Source organism: Hevea brasiliensis, chromosome 15 (assembly GCF_030052815.1).
Source record: "Hevea brasiliensis isolate MT/VB/25A 57/8 chromosome 15, ASM3005281v1, whole genome shotgun sequence".
NCBI classification, from domain to species: Eukaryota; Viridiplantae; Streptophyta; class Magnoliopsida; order Malpighiales; family Euphorbiaceae; genus Hevea; species Hevea brasiliensis.
In genome coordinates this window covers 45497212-45503151 of record NC_079507.1, presented here as the reverse complement: position 1 = coordinate 45503151, position 5940 = coordinate 45497212, and the positions used below count along the sequence as shown (strand labels likewise).

Below are 5940 nucleotides of genomic sequence, written 5' to 3'. Positions count from 1 at the left end.
AAAGCTCAACAACAACAAGAAAGAGCACAAGAGCAAGAGCAATTACAAGAAGAAATGGCCAACAACAATAACAACCGCTCTGTGAAGGATCATGCTTATCCTAACATTGGAGATTTCATGCGAAGTATCACAAGACCAAGAGTAGAAGCTAATAATTTTGAACTGAAGCCTGCACTCTGTCAGATGGTACAACAATCACAATTTGGAGGAAATCCAAGTGAAAGTCCACATGTGCATCTAGCACACTTTCTTGAGATCAGTGATATGTTGAAGATAAATGGAGTTTCTGATGATGCAATTCGACTCAGATTATTTCCTTTTTCTTTAAAGGACCGAGCTAAAGAGTGGTTACATTCTTTGCCACCGGGTTCTTTCACAACATGGGATGAACTTTCTCAAGCATTTTTAGCTCAATATTTTCCACCAAGCAAGACAACTAAGCTAAGAAATGAGCTTACTTCTTTCAAATCTAGAGATGATGAGAGCTTGTATGAAGCATGGGAGAGGTATAAGGATTTGCAAAGGAGATGTCCACATCATGGGATTCCTAAGTGGATGCTTGTTCAACACTTTTACAATGGAGTTTCACCTGCTATTAAAAGTACAATTGATGCATCTTCTGGAGGTGACCTTATGGAAAAATCTGAAGATGAAGCTTTTTCTGCTCTGGATAAAATTGCTTATAACAACTACCAATGGAGTTGTGAGAGGAATGAGATCAAGAAACCAGCTGGTATGTTTGAGCTTGATGCCATGAATATGATTAATGCTAAGTTTGATGCTTTGACAAGGAAAATGGACAAGCTAAGCATGAAAGTAGATTCTTCAGCTGGAGGTTCTAGTAATTCAGTAGAAGTTGGAGCTGCAAATGTCAATTGTGCAGCAGATTTTTCTGCACTTAATCAAGATTTTTCAAGTGAGCAAGTGGATTATGTGGGGAACTACAATCAAAGACCAGGTGGTAACCCATTTTCTGCAACTTATGATCCAGCATGGAGAAACCACCCCAATTTCTCTTGGGGAGGTAGACAAGGACAAAATCAGAATTTTCAGCAGAATAGAGGTCCTCCTCCTGGAATTTCTAAACCTCAAAATGCACCTGCTCCACCTCTACCACAATAAGCACAACCAGACAAGACAGCTAGATTAAAAGCTATGATTGAGACTTTACTTGTGAGCCATCAAAGTCAACAAGAAATGATTTCTCAATTAGCATATAAAGTGGATCAAATGGCAACACACAACAAGATGTTAGAGAATCAAATAGCTCAACAAGCTAGCTCTTCAAATAACAAAGCATTTGGGAAGCTCCCTAGCCAGCCAGAGAATTCAAGGGAGCATTGCAAGGCTATTACATTGAGAAGTGGAAAAATATTGGAGAATGGAGATAAAAAGATTAAAGAGAAAATTGAAGAAGAGAAAAACAGAGAAGGAGATGAACAAACTGAAGCTGAAGTTAGAATTGGAGCTGAGAAAGAAAATTCAGTGGAAGAAAAAGGAAGTAAAGAGAGGGAGAGCAAAGAGGAAGAACCTAAATATGTTGCACCTAAAGCCTACATGCCACCTTTACCATTCCCACAAAGGTTCCAGAAAGCGAAATCAGATAAACAATTTGGGAAGTTCTTGGAAGTATTGAAGTCTTTGCATGTGACTATTCCTTTCACTGATGCCTTAGCACAAATGCCTTCATATGCTAAATTTTTGAAGGAGATTTTATCTAACAAGAAGAAATTGGAGGAATTTGAGACTGTAGCTCTCACGGAAGAAAGCAGTGCTATTTTGCAAAATAAGCTTCCACCCAAACTGAAACACCCTGGAAGTTTTTCCATACCATGTCACATTGGGGATATCAGTATAGATAAGGCTTTATGTGATCTTGGAGCTAGTGTTAGTCTAATGCCATTGTCTATCTATGAGAAAGTGAAGATTGGAGAAATGAAGCCTACTACCATCTCACTACAGTTAGCAGATAGGTCTATTAAATTTCCAATTGGGGTAATTGAGAATGTTCCTCTGAAAGTTGGAAAATTTTTCATACCAGTGGATTTTGTGGTATTGGAGATGGAGGAGGATGTACACATTCCTATTATTCTTGGTAGACCTTTCCTTGCTACTGCTGGAGCTGTGATTGATGTAAAAAATGGGAGGCTTACATTAGAAGTTGGGGAAGAGAAAGTTGAATTTAATTTGTTTCAGGCAATGAAAAAGAAAGATGATTCAAATTCATGCTTGAGAATTGATGTGATAGATGAGGAGGTCAGAGAAGTGCTTAAAAAGCAACATCCTAAAGATCCCTTAGAAGCTTGTTTGGTTCATAACATCAAAAAAGGGGATGAGATTGAAGAAGCTGCAGAATATGCTACAATTTTGGAAGGAAATCCACCTTTGCCTATGGCTGATATTGAAAAGATTGGGGACTTGAAGCAAGATACAACTTCATCATCAAAGCTTGAAAAAAGTGAAGCACTGAAGGTAGAGTTGAAACCTCTTCCAACAAATCTCAGGTATGCTTTTCTAGGTCAAAATTCTACATATCCTGTGATTGTTAGTGCTAAATTGAATGATTGTGAGGTTGAAAAATTATTAAGAGTTCTTAGAAAGCATAGAAGGATAATCGGTTACACCATTGATGATATTAAAGGAATACATCCTTCTGTGTGCATGCATAGAATTTTGTTGGAAAATAATCACAAAGCCTCTCGAGAGTCACAGAGGAGATTGAATCCAAATATGAAAGAGGTTGTGAAAAAGGAGATCTTGAAATTGCTTGATGCAGGTATCATTTACCCTGTTTCTGACAGCAATTGCGTAAGTCCAGTTCATGTTGTACCCAAAAAAGGGGGCATCATAGTAGTGAAAAATGAAAATGATGAACTAATACCTACAAGGACTGTAACTGGATGGAGAATGTGTATAGACTATAGGAAATTGAATAATGCAACAAGAAAGGACCATTTTCCATTACCATTTATAGATTAAATGCTTGAGAGACTAGCTCATAATTCTTATTTTTGCTATTTGGATGGCTATTCAGGGTTCTTTCAGATCCCTATTCACCCAGATGATCAGGATAAAACTACCTTCACATGTCCTTATGGTACCTTTGCATATCAAAGGATGCCATTTGGACTATGTAATGCCCCTACTACATTTCAAAGATGTATGATGTCCATATTTTCTAACATGATTGAGGGTATTATGGAAGTGTTAATGGATGATTTTTCTGTGTATGGTAAATCTTTTGATGAATGCTTATCTAACTTGTCTAAGGTTTTATAGAGATGTGAAGAGTTCAATTTAGTTTTGAATTGGGAAAAGTGCCATTTTATGGTACAAGAAGGAATTGTTTTGGGACATCTTGTGTCAAACAGGGGTATTGAGGTGGATAAAGCAAAGGTAGAAATTATTGAGAAAATGCCACCCCCAACATCCGTGAAGGGAGTGAGGAGTTTCTTGGGGCATGCCGGATTTTACAGGAGATTCATCAAGGATTTCTCTAAAATTTCTAAGCCTCTTACCAATTTATTGAGTAAAGATGTGGAATTCCATTTTGATACTAATTGTATGAATGCTTTTTGACGGATAAAGGAAGCTTTGATATCTGCTTCTATTATGCAGCCACCCGATTGGTCATTACCTTTTGAGTTAATGTGCGATGCTAGCGATTATGCCATTGGGGCTGTTTTGGGACAAAGGAAAGATAAAAAGGTGTATGCAATATACTATGCAAGTAGAACCTTAGATGATGCTCAAATAAATTACTCTACTGCAAAGAAAGAGTTTTTGGCAGTGGTATTTGCAGTAGACAAATTCAGGTCCTATTTTGTGGGGTCAAAGGTAATAGTGTACACAGATCATGCAGCTATCAAGTATCTCCTTCAGAAAAAAGAGGCTAAACCTAGATTGATAAGGTAGGTGCTACTCCTTCAAGAGTTTGACTTAGAAATTAAAGACAAGAAAGGAGTAGAAAATGTGGTAGCAGATCATCTGTCTAGATTGAGGCAAGAACAAGGAGATAATTTGGGAAAATAGCCCCCAATAGATGATTATTTTCCTGATGAGCAACTGTTAGTAATCATGAATGCAAAAGCCCCTTGGTATGCAGATTTTGTGAACTATCTAGTGTGTGGAATCCTCCCACCTAACCTAACATGGCAGCAAAAGAAGAAATTTCTTTTTAATGTAAAGGATTATGATTGGGAAGAGCCATTTTTGTTTAAGAGATGTGGAGATGAGTTGATTAGAAGATGTTTAGCTGATGAGGAGATAGGGAATGTTATTAAAGATTGCCATTCTTCACTTTATGGGGGTCATATGAGTGTGACAAAGACTACAGAAAAAATTCCTCAAGCAGGGTTCTTTTGGCCACACATGTTTAAGGATGTAAGGAAGTTTGTAAATGCATGTGATAGGTGTCAAAGGATGGGTAATATCTCGAAGAGAGATGAAATGCCCCTCCAAAATATATTGGAAGTGGAACTATTTGATGTGTGGGGCATTGATTTCATAGGACCTTTTCCATCATCCTTTGGACACAAATGCATTTTAGTTGGAGTAGATTATGTGAGCAAATGGGTTGAAGCTATACCATCTCCAACTAATGATGTTAGAGTTGTGATTAAATTCCTTAAAAAGTTCATTTTCACAAGATTTGGAACTCCACGTGCCATTATAAGTGATGGAGGTTCTCATTTTTGCAACCATCAATTTGAAAGATTATTACAAAAATATGGAGTGAAGCATAAGGTTGCAACACCCTACCATCCACAAACTAGTGGTCAAGTGGAGATCTCAAATAGAGAGTTGAAAAGAATTCTTGAGAAAATAGTGAATAGTTCAAGGAAAGATTGGTCACTAAAGTTAGATGATACTCTTTGGGCCTATAGAACAGCTTTTAAAACTCCTATTGGCACCACCCCATTTAGATTGGTTTATGGGAAAGCTTGTCATCTACCTTTGGAGTTGGAGCATAGAGCATATTGGGCCATAAGGATACTGAATTTTGACTTAAAAACAACAGGAGAAAAAAGAATGCTGCAACTAAATGAACTTGAGGAACTTAGATTGGATGCTTATGAAAATGCCAAGCTTTACAAGGAAAGAACTAAGAGATGGCATGATAAGCATATTAGGAGGAAAGAATTTTAGGAAGGGGATGTTGTTCTCCTATATAACTCTAGTTTAAGGTTATTTCCCGAAAAATTGAAGTCAAGATGGTCAGGGCCCTACACTGTTATAAAGGTATACCCCTATGGAGCTGTTGAGATAGGCAATGAAACCTCAAGGACTTTCAAAGTTAATGGGCAGAGATTAAAGCAATATATTGTTGGAGAACCCACACAAAAGGTTGTAGAGGTTTCATGGCTTGGTTCTCCAATCAGGGATATTTAGATGATTTGGAGTGGAAGGTCAAGGTTAAGACCTTAAACAAGCGCTTCTTGGGAGGCAACCCAAGCGTATCCTTTTATAGATTATTAAATTTCCATTTCATTTCATTTTCAGTTTTTACCCTCATTAAACTCAAAAGTGACATTTGTTTATCTTTTGTAGGTCATTCATGAAGATTGGGCAAATTAACACTTGTAGCAAAAAGAAAGAATTGAAAGGGAGCAAGTATAAGCAAAATTCTGCACTTTATCCAGTACCTGTAAACAGTAACACTTTTAAACTTGTGCTAAATTAATGATATTGCAATCTACTTGATAGCACATGTTTGATTTTGTGTCTTGTGTAAATTTTGTGAAATGTAACTTGAATGAGGATCAATTTTGATATTTAGGACTGATGTGAGCTTTATTGAGGTGCAAAAATAGTGTTTGTTAAGCTTTACCTTTTAGTGTATATATAGTTCTGTAATCTGTTAGGAATTTACATGTTTTTGTTTGAATTGCTGCTAGTTTTTACAGTATGTAGATTTTTGTTACTGTTCATGCTACTGTT

The 5940-nt window shown here is 36.9% G+C and overlaps 1 non-coding gene across 1 annotated transcript; it reads right to left on the bottom strand.

Annotated features, from left to right (window-relative positions):
* Nucleotides 1-438: 438 nt before the first annotated feature.
* Nucleotides 439-545, bottom strand: LOC131174369 (small nucleolar RNA R71). The gene has a single exon (XR_009144617.1). It is a non-coding gene; the product is annotated as a small nucleolar RNA R71 (small nucleolar RNA).
* Between the last annotated feature and the right edge of the window lie 5395 nt (nt 546-5940).